Consider the following 13944-nt stretch of genomic DNA (forward strand, 5'->3'; position numbering starts at 1 on the left):
GCATTGGGAGGCATTGGGGAGTGGAGTACACTGAGCCAAATTATAGTGGTAGAGGTGTGAATAAGTGGTCAGAAAAAGGAGGCAACGAGTCAAGTTTAATGATGAATGAGGACAAATTAGGGTAGGTGGAGGGATAGATTAGGTTAGATCAGTATTTCTTAACCCTGGCTGCACATTAGAATCATGTGAGGAACTTGAAAAAATTTTGATGCCTGACCCCAACCCCTGACAATTCTGACTTGATTGTTATGAGGTACAGTCTGGGTACCAAAAACGTATTAAACACCCAGGTGATTCTAATGAGCAGACAGAGCTGAGAGCAACTGAGATAGGAAAATAATTTCTTTTCAGGTGGAAGTGAGTTGGTTATTTCCAAATGCTGAAGATGGGAGTCATAGAGAAAAAGCAGCTGAAAGTATACGGATGCAGAGATGATGATAGTTTATGGTTTGGGGCTCCTGAGATGGGGGCCAGGATAGTCAGCACAGGTAGGGGATAAGCCTTGGACAGGAAAAGCATTACTTTACTATGACCAGAGAAAGGGTGAAACGGGTGTGGGTGGTACTGGGGTTGAGTTTCTTCTGGCAGGAGGGCAAGGAGGTGACCTTTTAGTGCATCTTGTGCTCTCTGTGAATTATTATAGAAAAGAAGGGGAGGCAGTGGTAAGGTTAGCATTTGGAGGAGAGTGTGGAGAGGACTTGGCAATGTCGAGTGCCTGGTTTAGGTTAGAGACCCTGAACATGTAGTGTCAGCAGGATGTGAAGCTGATGGTTCTAAACAGAACATTAAGTACAGGGTTTGCATTCTTCATGTCATGTTAGGATAATTCAAAGCTGAAAAAGTGAAGACTATGAGAAGCACTGGCTGGTGGCTGGTTGCAAACTAACCAAGGAAATCCCTTGTAAATAGTTACATTTATTATATCTAAAACAAATGAACAAACAAAAACCTTTATTGATACTAAAACTTATATCCATAATAAAGAGAATATAAACTGCATTCAACATATTTTAAATGAGTAAAAAGTAAATGCTCTATATTTTTATATTTGCTTCCTCAAAACATGGCAAGATATCCCCCTTCTGTGTTTGCAATGAGATGTTTCCAAATTCATTCACAAGCTGATTTCTCACACTTCCCATATTTGGTCTTGTCCAATACTCACTGCCTTTCTGATTTTATAACTAAATAACTGATATTTGTGCACATGCAATCTAGACATTTTGAAGTTTAAAAAAAAAAAAAGTATGTCTATATGAGTCCATGGATAGTTGAATTTTCTGTAAGATCACTCCAGGTAGGTGAGAAGAGTAACTGCATGGTTTTCAAAGGAACTGAGAGTTTCCTGGGACACCAGACTTTCTATGTTAAAGCCTAGAGAGTCCCAGGCAAACATGAAGGATTGATCACTCTACAATACCTCCGTGTCTCTCCCTCAATAATCCTAATTCCCTTATTAGTGACAAAGTGCCTGCTTTCATACGGCCTGTGAGACTAGCAGAAAACAAGATGATGTCTGGTTTGTGTGCCAGGTTTTTGGTGGGAAGCCAACGTGGTGAAAGAAGACACCAATAATTGTTTGAAGAGCACAGCACCACTCTATTATCTTCCTTCTACTCTGATACGGTTTGGCTGTGTCCCCACCCAAATTTCATCTTGAATTGTAGCTCGCATAATCCCCACATGTTGTGAGAGGGACCCAGTGGAAAGAAACTGAATCATGGGGGTGGATTTTTCCCATGCAGTTGTCCTGATGGTGAGTAAGTCTCATGAGATCTGATGGTTTTATATAGGGCAATTCCCCTACACATGCTCTCTTGCCTGCAGCCATGTAAGATGTGCCTTTGCTTCTCCTTCACCTTCCACCATGATTGTGAGGCCTCCCCAGCCATGTGGAACTGTGAGTCCATTTAACCTTTTTCTTTATAAATTACCCAGTCTCAGGTATTTCTTCCTAGCAGTATGGAAATGGACTAATACATACTCCATTTGTCTTCTTACTCTAGTGTAGTAGAGCACACACATATATTTAATTCTTGAAGTCCCTGCCCAGTTTTCTTCAGGACCATGGTTTCTTTGAGGAGGGTGTTCTGACATCTCTTGCCTCTGAGACACCTTGTTTCACCTTGAGGCCAGTATCCCAAGGCCTCTTCCCTTCTCCTACCTTTGGACCTCTGCAGTTCTTTTCTCTCATCCTCAGGTAGGATAAACTAAGTCAAGTACATACCTTAATTATCCAGCCACAGCACTTCTTGATTAAGGAACCATAAACATCTCAATACAAAAAGGGTGTTTTGCCCTTTAGAACTCCCCAGGACAATAGAGGCCTTGACTTTGGAAGAAAAACTACTTTCTTCTTCCAAAACTCCGCTTTCCTCTTCATTCCAGTATGTTCTTTGCTTAGAACCAATTTTAAAATGATCAACAGATGAAAAGTCATATTCTTGAGGTGCATAGGATAACAGATGGTACAATAGACTGAAGAAATAAGAGTTTCATCTTTATTAAATCCTCAATACATGTTTATGGATTCGATGAATAAAAGAAGACAAAGTAGATTTCTTTTCTTTAATAACTGAAAAATTTCTCTTTCAAGTCACTGTTATTGTTTTCTGCCTTCACTGTAACCAAGCAAGTACAAATATTGCAACACTGGGTATAAAGTCATGGATCAAATCTGTAGAATATACAAGGACAAGTAAAGCAAGGTTTTTGCCATAATAATGGGCTATTACTAGTTAACAGATGTGGTAAGGTGAGGAAAGAAACTTATAGAGCAAAGACCAAAAGAATACCTATTCCACAATTACATGACAAGTCAATCCAGCCATAAAATAGAAGTCATTAAGAGTTTAAGTAGAGTATCACAGAGGAAGAAAGTGTAGTGAATAAATTATGCACATCCTATGCAAAACAGAGTGAGTTCCTCTTTCCAAGGAGAATATTGTGGGTTCATATTTTGCTCACTCTGTACAGAGTCATATTCAAAAGAAGCATGAAGTTGCCTCTGGAAGCCTTGAAGATTAATGCATATCTTTACCCTTGGTGTTCCTAAAGAACCAGACCAGATACATAGCACCTTCTAGAAAGCATCCCATAAATCCTCTTCAGCCAGAGTTCTTTTCTTCAAAGCTCATTCATGGCAGCCCTTAAAAATCTCTCCTCCTTCCTTTGGTCCACACAGTGGTCCCTCTTGACCTCCTCCTTCACCCCAGTGCTACTTTCCCAGTTGTAGCTAACTGTTTGGGCTCCTGCCCCTACTTACCATTTCTGCCAGGTTGCCCTAGGATGCTGGAGAGTTCTTTATTTGTCCCCACCCCTGTTTCTCCTTACTTCCCACAAAGCAGTTTGTGGAGTGCTCTGAGAAGTGTTCCCTTTCTCTGACTGTGGTGTGAAAAAAGACCATGAAGTATTCCTGGTAAATAAAATTCTTCGCTTTTTTCTATACGCATTCCTGGGTGGGGGTAACTCTCTTTGAGGACAGCTTGAGTAGCTGGGGGCAGATGAGACTCAACTTGAATTACAAGTGAAATGAGGGTGGGGGGTGAAGGAGGGCTTGTTTTGCTATGGGTCAATCCACTAGGGACAGCTGCCTAACTAAAACAAGAAACCCCCAAATTCATCTATTAACAAGATTTAATCCTGTTGAATAGCAGCTTAAACAAATCTTGTTTTTTTTGCTTCATGAGGCAAGTGCTACAGTCTTCATGTTCAACTTAGTTCTTCTTGGCTTCCCACCATCCCCATGCCCATTGTCTGAGCCTTTGTAGAATGCAGTCATTTCCCCTTACCTTACACCTTGCTATGGTTGGCTCCAGGCTAGTCTGTGTTTGTACTCATAAGGTTGTTCACATACTTCGGCCCAGTTTCACCACTCCTGGAAATCTATGCCAAAGAAATAATCAGAGATGCAGACGTATATTTATACCTAATATAGATATAATAGCGGAGAAATGGATACAGCCTAAATGTCCCCAAATCAAGAAATGGTTAAACATTTTTGATAAAAGTTACGTGATGAAATATATAGCTATCAGAATTCTGATATCAAAGACTATTCAATGACAGAAAATCTTTCTGGTTTAGTTTTAAATAAAATCATACACAAAAAATTTTGAAGTATGATATTAATTTTGTGTATGTATATATACATATGTATGTGTGTGTCTACACACATGCAGACATTTGGTTGCTCCTGGATGGCCAAAATATAGGTATTTATATTTCTGCATTTTATTATGAACACATCTGCATTTTATTGTGAACATATGTTTATTTTACAATCATAAAGAAAGAAATATGACTGTAAAATAAATGAAAAAGAAAGTAATTCTTAGCAGAGTAACTGTCTTAGTCTGTTTTCACACTGCTATAAAGATACTACCCGAGACTGGGTAATTTATAAAGGAAAGAGGTTTAATTGACTCACAGTTCCACAAGGCTGGGAAGGCCTCAGGAAACTTACAATCAAGACAGAGGGGGAAGGAGGCACCTACTTCACAAGGTGGCAGGAGGGAGAAGTGAGAATACAGGAAAAAACTGCCACTTTTAAACCATCAGATCTCATGAGAATTCACTCACTATCAAGAGAACACCATGGGGAGACTGCCCTCATGCTCCAATCACTTCCCTCTCTCAACACAAGGGGATTATAATTCAAGATGAGATTTGGGTGGGGACACAGAGCCAAACCATATCAGTAACTGATGTAGAAGGAAACTGGAAAGCACCCTATATGGTTAACAGCTGGGGCATGGTTAAATAAAGTCACATATATTTGTAGGGTCCATCCCCACTGAGGTCCTTATTCCTGCCCCTGGCTCCTGAATGTGTGTGAATGTTGGAATCACTCCTTGCCTGCCTCCCTTTCCTCTCTCATGATCCTGCTGCCTGTGATGGTGCAATCATTAATCTCTTACCTGTTTCGACATGACTCTGCCAGCATTTATTCCTTATTTGGAGAAATCCCCTTCTCCTACTCTGCAGTTTAGTAGTGCTGACCCTCCTACACCCCACCAGGTGTGGTCCCCAGGAACCAGCTTTGTCAATCTGATATTTTTTCCCCCTGAGAACAGTGATTGGTTCACCTTAAGCAACCAGAATCCTTGCAGGCAATTTTATTTAGGAGCCATTAGAAAAAAAACACTCGTTTTTGGGGATCAATAACTATGACGATGTTATAACCTGGAAAGTCATAAGATAAGCTGTCTTTCAGGAAAATACCCACTGTATTAGTTCTGTTTTCATGCTGTTGATAAAGACATACCTGAGACTAGGAAGAAAAAGAGGTTTGATTGGACTTACAGTTCCACATGGCTGGGGAGGCCTCAGAATCCAGGCGAGAGGCAAAAGGCACTTCTCACACGGCAGTGGCAAGAGAAAATGAGGAAGAAGCAAAAGCGGAAAGCCCTGATAAACCCATCAGATCTCATGAGACTTATTAACTATCCCAAGAATAACACGAGAAAGACCAGCCCCCATGATTCAATTACCTCCCCCTGGGCCCCTCCCACACACGTGGGAATTCTGGGAGATACAATTCAAGATGGGACTTGGGTGGGGACACAGTCAAACCATATCATTCCATCCCTGGCCTCTCCAAATTTCATGTCCTCACATTTCAAAACCAATCATGCCTTCCCAATAGTCCCCCAAAGTCTTAATTCATTTTAGCATTAATCCAAAAGTCCACAGTAAGAAGTCTCACCTGAGACAAGGCAAGTCCCTTCTGCCTATAAGCCTGTAAAATCAAAAGCAAGCTAGATACAATGGGAGTACAGGTATTGGGTAAATACAGCCATTCCAAATGGGAGAAATTGGGCAAAACAAAGGAGTTACAGGGCCCATGCAAGCCCAAAATCCAACAGAGCAGTCAAATTTTAAAGCTCTAAAATGATCTCCTTTGACTCCAGGTCTTGCCTCTAGGTCACGCTGATGCAAGAGGTGGGTGCCCATGGACTTGGGCAGCTCTGCTTCTGTGGTTTTGCAGGGTACAGCCTCCCTCCTGGCTGCTTTCATAGGCTGGCATTGAGTGTCTGCAGCTTTTCCAGGCACATGGTGCAAGCTGTTGGTGGATCTATCATTCTGGGGTCTGGAGGGTGGTGGCTGTCTTCTCACAGCTCCATTAGGCAGCTCCCCACTAGGGATCCTGTGTGGGGGCTCTGACCCCACATTTCCCTTCTGCACTGCCCTAGCAGAGGTTCTACATGAGGGCCCTGCCGCTGCAGCAAACTTTTGCCTGGGCATCAGGCATTTCCATACATCTTCTGAAATCTAGGCGGAGGTTCCCAAACCTCAATTCTTGACTTCTGTGCACCCATGCACAGGCTCAACAACATGTGGAAGCTGCCAAGGCCTGGGGCTTCCACCCTCTGAAGCCAAAGCCCAAGCTGTATGTTGGCCCCTTTCAGCCCCAGCTGGAGTGGCTGGGACACAGGGCACCAAGTCCCTAGGCTGCACACAGCACAGGACTTGGGCTGGGCCCACAAACCTACTTTTTCCTCCTGGGCCTCAGGACCTGTGATGAGAGGGGCTACCATGAAGGTCTCTGACATGACCTGGAGACATTTTCCCCACAGTCTTGGGGAAAAACATTAGGCTCCTTGCTATTTATGCACATTTCTGCAGCCGGCTTGAATTTCTTCCCAGAAAATGGATTTTTCTTTTTTATCACATAGTCAGGCTGCAAATTTTCTGAAATTTTATGCTCTGTTTTCCTTTTAAAACTGAATGCCTTTAATGATACCCAAGTCAGCTTTTGAATGCTTTGCTTCTTAGTAATTTCTTCTGTCAGATACCCTAAATCATCTCTCTCAAGGTCAAAGTTCTACAAATCTGTAGGACAGGGGCAAAATGCCGCCAATCTCTTTGCTAAAATATAACAAGAGACGCCTTTGTTCCAGTTCCCAAAAAGTTTCTCATCTCCATCTGAGACCACTTCAGCCTGGACCTTATTGTTCATCTCATTATCAGCATTTTGGTTAAAGTCATTCAACAAGTCTCTAAGGCGTTCCAAACTTTCCCACATTTTCCTGTCTTCCTCTGAGCCCTCCAATCTGTTCCAACCTCTGCCTGTTACCCAGTTCCAAAGTTGCTTCCACATTTTCAGGTAATCACATTTTCAGCAATTCCCCACTCTACTGGTACCAATTTACTGTATTAGTCCATTATCACATTGCTGATAAAGACATACCCGAGACTGGGAAGAAAAAAATGTTTAATTGGACTTACGGTTCCGCAGGGCTGGGGAGGCCTCAGAATCATGGCGGGAGGGAAAGGCACTTTTTACATGGTGGCAGCAAGAGAAAATGAGGAAAAAGCTAAAGTGGAAACCCTTGATAAACCTATCAGATCTTGTGAGGCTTGTTCACTATCATTAGAATTGCATGGGAAAGACTGGATCCCACGATTCAATTACCTCCTCCTGGGTCCCTCCCACAACAGGTGGGAAATCTGGGAGATATAATTCAAGTTGAGATTTGGGTGGAAACACAGCCAAACCATAGCACCCACATTGTCCATATTGAGAGAGAACGATGCCAACATAGAGATGAGAGATAATGAATAAGAAAGTCATAAAGATGTCATTTGAGCCTCTGTACTCAGCAGTAATGGAACTTATTATTTACCTCCACTAATGAATTTCTCCTCTGCCTCCCTTTCTATCCTTCTTATCTCTATTAATTTTTTTCTGTTGTTGATTTTTTCTTAAGCTTGCTCGGGAAGGGCTTCTGTTACTTGTAACTGAAAGAACTCTGACTCAAACAGGTACCCTCCCTTGGATTTGGTGACCTGAGTTTTGGAAGGAACCACCGGCTTTTGTATGCCAAGCAAGTCTGAATTATTTTTCTAAAGAACCTCTTGACTCAGGAGGCAGGGCCTTATACAGGCCTTTTCCTTCTATTTCTGGACATTTTCTGTCTTTGTTGGCTAAAAATGTGTTTCATTCTTACCAGTAAGGAAGTGATATCAGACATGTATAACTTTTTACAGGCACTAAAAATTATATTTTGAAATCATTTTTAATGACATAGGAAAATACTTGTAATATATGACCTCAATTATTTTAAGTACATAATAGCTAATCATAGAAAAATATTAGAAGGAAATATATCAAAATATTAATAGTGGCTATATCTGAGCAACAAGATTATGGGTGATTTATATATTACATTCTCTAATTTTGTAAATGGACACAATTATTTTGTGATTAGAAAATAATGAGTTATTAAAATAAATATGTGAATTGTGATATATTCATCTAAAGGGCAATTTTGTAGTCATTGTAAAGAATACTTTGAAGGCATTTTTGGTGACATTGAAAAATACTCATGATGGAATAATTGGAAAGGTAGTCAAAACTATATATAGCACTGATTACAGATGTGGAAATAAATGTATAGGAAATGACTAGAGAAATTGCTTCAAAATACTAATACGGGTTATCTCTGGGTTGTGAGGTCATGGTTAATTTTTGTTTTCTTTTTTATTTATTTTATTTTCTTTTTGAGACAAGGTCTTTATCTGTTGTCCAGGCTGGCATGCCTGGTGCCCTGGTTGAGGCTCACTGCAGCCTCAACCACCCAGTCTCAATCAATCCTCCCATCTCAGCTTCCCAAGTAGCTAGGACTACAGGTGCAAGCCACCATGCCCGGCTAATTTTTGTTGCTGTTGTATTTTTTGTAGAGATGGGATTTTGTCGTGTTGCCCAGGTTGGTCTTGAACTCCTGGGCTCAAGCAATTCACCTGCCTTGGCCTCCCAAAGTGCTGGGATTACAGGTGTGAGCCACTGTGCCTGGCCTTTTTCCTTTATATGTGTTTGTGTTTTACAATTTTCAGAATCAGAATTCTTTCTTTGTAATAATAATTGTATTAGAGTTCTCTAAATAAACAACTAATAGGATACACACACATGCACAAATTAGTTAATTAATTATAGAATTAACTCATGCAATTATGGAGGCTGAGAAGTCCCATGATCTACTGTGTGCAAGCTGGAGGTCCAGGAAAACTGTTGCTGTAGTTCCAGTCGAAGCCTAAAGATCTGAGAACCAGGGGAGTCAGTGGTGTAAGTCCTGGTATGAGTCTGAAGGCTCGAGAAACAGGTGCGTCAGTATCTGAGGACAAGAGAAGATGGATGTTCCAGTTCCAGAAGAGAGGAAATTCCCCCTTTCTTTGCCTTTTTGTTCTATTCAGGTCTTCAGCAGAATGGATGCTGCCCACCTGCATTGGTGAGGACAATCTTCTTTACTCAGTCCACTGATTCAAATACTGATCTCACAGATCCTTCCAGAAATAATGTTTTACTAGTTATGTGGCTATCCCTTAGCCCAGTCAAGGTGACACATAAAGTTAATGATCGCAATAATAACACAGTAAAATGTTACTCTGGTGGGGAATGAGTTTGAGAAGGTAACTGTTTCTCCCTGCTACCCTTTTGATATAGGATTTGGACACCTTTCATCTTCTCTTTGGGTCAGGAGCTGAAATCCCCTCTGTCTTTAGGGATCTCAGGGATCCCCTTTAGGGGTAGGGATTGCCTTTTGTGCTGTGCAGAGACTGAGACCTTTTAAAATTTTACGAGGAATGATTGTCTTCTTGAAGCAAGTTTCCCTTGCTTTATCTCCCAAGTTATCTACACACACACACACACACACACACACACACATTTATTTATAAATAATTAATAATACAAATTAAAATAATTAATCATGACAAATTAAATAATTTCTCAGAAAGGGAGAAGCTAAATCTGGGAATGTAGCAAAAGAAAAAATATTTATATGATGATTTGAATGCAAACCATGTGTCTTGAACTGTAATAAGTACTTTATGTACATGAGAATATGCACATATCTTTACAAAATCCCTGTGAAATGGTATAATTATTCTCCTAATTTATACATTAGCAAAATTGGGTCTTAGAAAAATAAAATAACTTTCCCAATTTCATACAACAGGTAAGTCAAAGAAAGGGAATTTGAATTAAGGCACTCTTACTCAAGTGCCTATGCTATTAATCACTATGTATATGACAAACTGTGACAATATGCACTATGATTTTTGTGTTATTAATAACTCCAATGCCTTCTTAGTTGACAGTTGGTGAAATCCTTGCAAAGGGGCTAAGGCAAAAGTCTCAGTTCCTTTTCTTTGTTAATTATCTGATTCTGCATCATTTCTTGGTGCTCATCTTTGTAACATTCCTAGGTGATGTACAGTAGAATGAAGCCTTCTTTGGATCATAGATTTTAAAAGTAATTATAGAAAAAGCTGAACTTATCTGTAATTGATTGGAGCTCAGGCTTTAAATATATGGTATTCAGCAGTGTGTGGTTTTAGATATTTCTGTTTCTATGAGCTACTGTACATATTTTGTAGTAAAAGAAGACAAGGAAATATATTGCCTAATGTGCTTGTTGTAAAGCTCTGTATACATTTTCCTGTTTCCTTTCACTTTGTTCTGTGTGGCTAGGGTGTGAAGCAGTTTGAAGATGATCTCAGTTTTGGTTAGTTAGGAAGCAACATAGTGTTTAAGGCTATCTGAACAAGTTATCTCCATTTTGCCAAAATTATTGCCAGTGTGGTACCGCTTATTGAAGGCTCTGACTGGAGCCACCAGAGTTTTACCCCTGACCATTTCATATTTGTGTGAGTGGGCAGACCCACCCCAAGAATCCGAGAGAGGCAGTGGAGTCAAAGCAGGGGTCACAGAAGGAGCTGTCAGAGAGGAAGGAGAAGAACCAGGGGTTCCTCCAGTTTCATTGGAGATGAGAGAACAGAAACTTTTGAGAGGATGAAATATTTAATGGTGTTAAATGCTGAAGAGAGGTAAAGTGGTTAAAAATGAAGGAAAGAAGGTTGGATCTGGTGATTTAGTAGGTCATTCCTGGAGCAGATTCAGAAGAGAGGGCAGGAGTGGAATTCAGGTTGCAATATGGTAAGGAATGATTGGGAAGTGAGTCTGAACAAACTCTTTTTTTCTTTGTTAGCCAAAAGTGGGTGGAAACTTCAGGTATGCAATAGAGCTGAGGGGAAGTGTGTGCATGCACCTGAGCATGTGTAGGAAATGTGTTTGTGGAGAAAATGAGAAAGCTGTGCAGGCTTAACAGTTGAACAGGAGGCAACACATCAAGAGAAAAAAGAGGACAATTTACCCTGTACCAGTCACAGTACTGGGGCCTCACATTATTTGTTTCATTTAATGCTTACAGCAACCTTGTGAACCTAATGAGAGAAGTGAGGCTCAGAGAAGTTAAGCAATTTGCCTGAGAGCACACAGCTATTGTTGTGACAGATTAAACAGACAGGCCTTTCTGATTCTAAAGATCTATAAGCTGTATGCAGGGAGAAAAGGATTTTAGTACAGAAAGGTCCTAGAGGGAGGTGGTTGGAGTTGGAATAAAAAATATGGGTTCTTGAGACAGAGGCAAAGGAAGATGGAATTAGAAAATGCTGTAAAGGGATTAGAACTGAATTTCATTTTATTTCTTAGATAAAAACACAGTAGACTAGGCAGCTGGCATAGGTGTTCGGCTAGGTTTCTATGAGATGTTGGTGATTCCACTGATCCATGGTGACAGAAGCACATAATCCTCTTTTTTCAATTCCTTATTGTGTCTGGTTTTGATCATTCCCCTAAATACTTCATAGAATGATTTGAAAATTGTAATACTGGGCCCTTTTATGATCGTGAACTTGCATGCTGTATTAGTTCGCTTTCATGCTGCGGATAAAGACATACTCGAAACTGGGAACAAAAAGAGGTTTAATTGGACTTACAGTTCTACATGGCTGGGGAGGCCTCAGAATCAGGGCAGGAGATGAAAGGCACTTCTTACATGGCAGTGGCAAGAGAAAAACCAGGAGGAAGCGAATGCAGAAACGTCTGTTAAACCCATCAGATCTTGTGAGACTTATTCACTATCATGAGAATAGCATGGGAAAGACTGGTGCCCACGATTCAGTTACCTCCCACTGGGTCCCTCCCCACAACATGTGGGAATTCTGGGAGACACGATTCAAGTTGAGGTTTGGACACAGCCAAACCATATCATCCCATCCCTGGCCTATCCAAATCTCATGTCCTCACATTTCAAAACCAATCATGCCTTCCCAACAGTCCCCCAAAGTGTTAATTCATTTCGGCATTAACAGTCCAAAGTCTCATCTGAGACAAGGCAAGTCCCTTCTGCCTATAAGCATGTAAAATCAAAAGCAAGCTAGTTACTTCCTAGATACAAGAGGGGTAGAGATATTGAGTAAATATAGCCATTCCAAATGGGAGAAATTGGGCAAAACAAAGGAGTTACAGGGCGCATGCAAGTCCAAAATCAAGCAGGGTAGTCAAATTTTAAAGCTCCAAAATGATCTCCTTTGACTCCAGGTCTCACATCCAGGTCACGCTGATGCAAGAGGTGGGCGCCCATGGTCTTGGGCAGCTCTGCCTATGTGGTTTTGCAGGGTACAGCCTCCCTCCCGGCTACTTTCATGGGCTAACATTGAGTGTCTGCAGCTTTTCCAGGTGCATGGTGCAAGCTGTTGGTGGATCTATCATTCTGGCATCTGGAGGATAGTGGCCCTCTTTTCATAGCTCCACTAGGCAGTGCCCCAGTAGGACTTTGTGTGGGGGCTCTGACCCCACATTTCCCTTCTGCACTGCACTAGCAGAGGTTCTCCATGAGGGCCTCGCCCCTGCAGCAAACTTTTGCCTGGGCATCCAGACATTTACATACATCTTCTGAAATCCAGGTGGAGGTTCCCAGACCTCAATTCTTGACTTCTGTGCACCCACGCACAGGCTCAACACCACATGAAAGCTCCCAAGGCCTGGGGCTTCCACCCTTTGAAGCCACAGCCCAAAGTGTCCATTGGCCCATTTCAGCCATGGCTGGAGTGACTGGGACACAGGGCACCAAGTTCCTAGGCTGCACACAGCATGGGGATCCTGGGCCCGTCCAATGAAACCTCTTTTTCCTCCTGGGTCTCAGAATCTATGATGGGAGGGGCCACCCTGAAGGTCTCTGACATGGCGTGGAGACATTTTCCCCATGGTTTTAGGGATTAACATTGGACTCCTTGCTACTTATGCAAATTTCTGCAGCTGGCTTGAATTTCTTCTCACAAAATGGGTTTTACTTTTCTACCGCATAGTCAAGCTGCAAATTTTCTGAAATTTTATGCTCTGTTTCCCTTTTAAAACAGAATGCTTTTAACCGCACTCAAGTCACATTTTGAATGCTTTGATGCTTAGAAATTTCTTCTGCGAGATACCCTAAATAATCTCTCTGAAATTCAAAGTTCCACAGATCTCTAGGGCAGGGGCAAAATGTCGCCAGTCTCTTTGCTAAAACATAACAAGAGTGGCCTTTGCTTCAGTTCCCAACAAGTTCCTCATCTCCATCTGAGACCACTCCAGCCTGGACATTATTGTTCATATCAGCATTTTGGTCAAAGCCATTCATTCAACAAGTCTCTAGGAGCTTCCAAACTTTCCCACATTTTCCTATCTTTTTCTGAGCCCTCCAAACAGTTTCAACCTCTGCCTGTTACTCAGTTCCAAAGCTGCTTCCACATTTTCGGGTATCTTTTCAGCAACTGGTACTGATTGCCAATTTACTGTATTAGTTCATTTTAACACTGCTGATATAGATATACCCGAAACTGGGAACAAAAAGAGGTTTAATTGGACTTACAGTTCCACATGGCTAGGTAGGCCTCAGAATCATGGTGGGAGGTGAAAGACACGTCTTTTTTTTTTTTTTTTGAGACGGAGTTTCACTCTTGTTACCCAGGTTGGAGTGCAATGGCGCAGTCTCAGCTCACTGCAACCTCCACCTCCTGAGTTCAAGAGATTCTCCTGTCTCAACCTCCTGAGTGGCTGGGATTACAGGCACCTGCCACCATGCCCAGTTAATTTTTTGTATTTTTAGTAGAGACAGGGTT

Source organism: Papio anubis, chromosome 2, assembly GCF_008728515.1.
Source record: "Papio anubis isolate 15944 chromosome 2, Panubis1.0, whole genome shotgun sequence".
Lineage (NCBI taxonomy): Eukaryota > Metazoa > Chordata > Mammalia > Primates > Cercopithecidae > Papio > Papio anubis.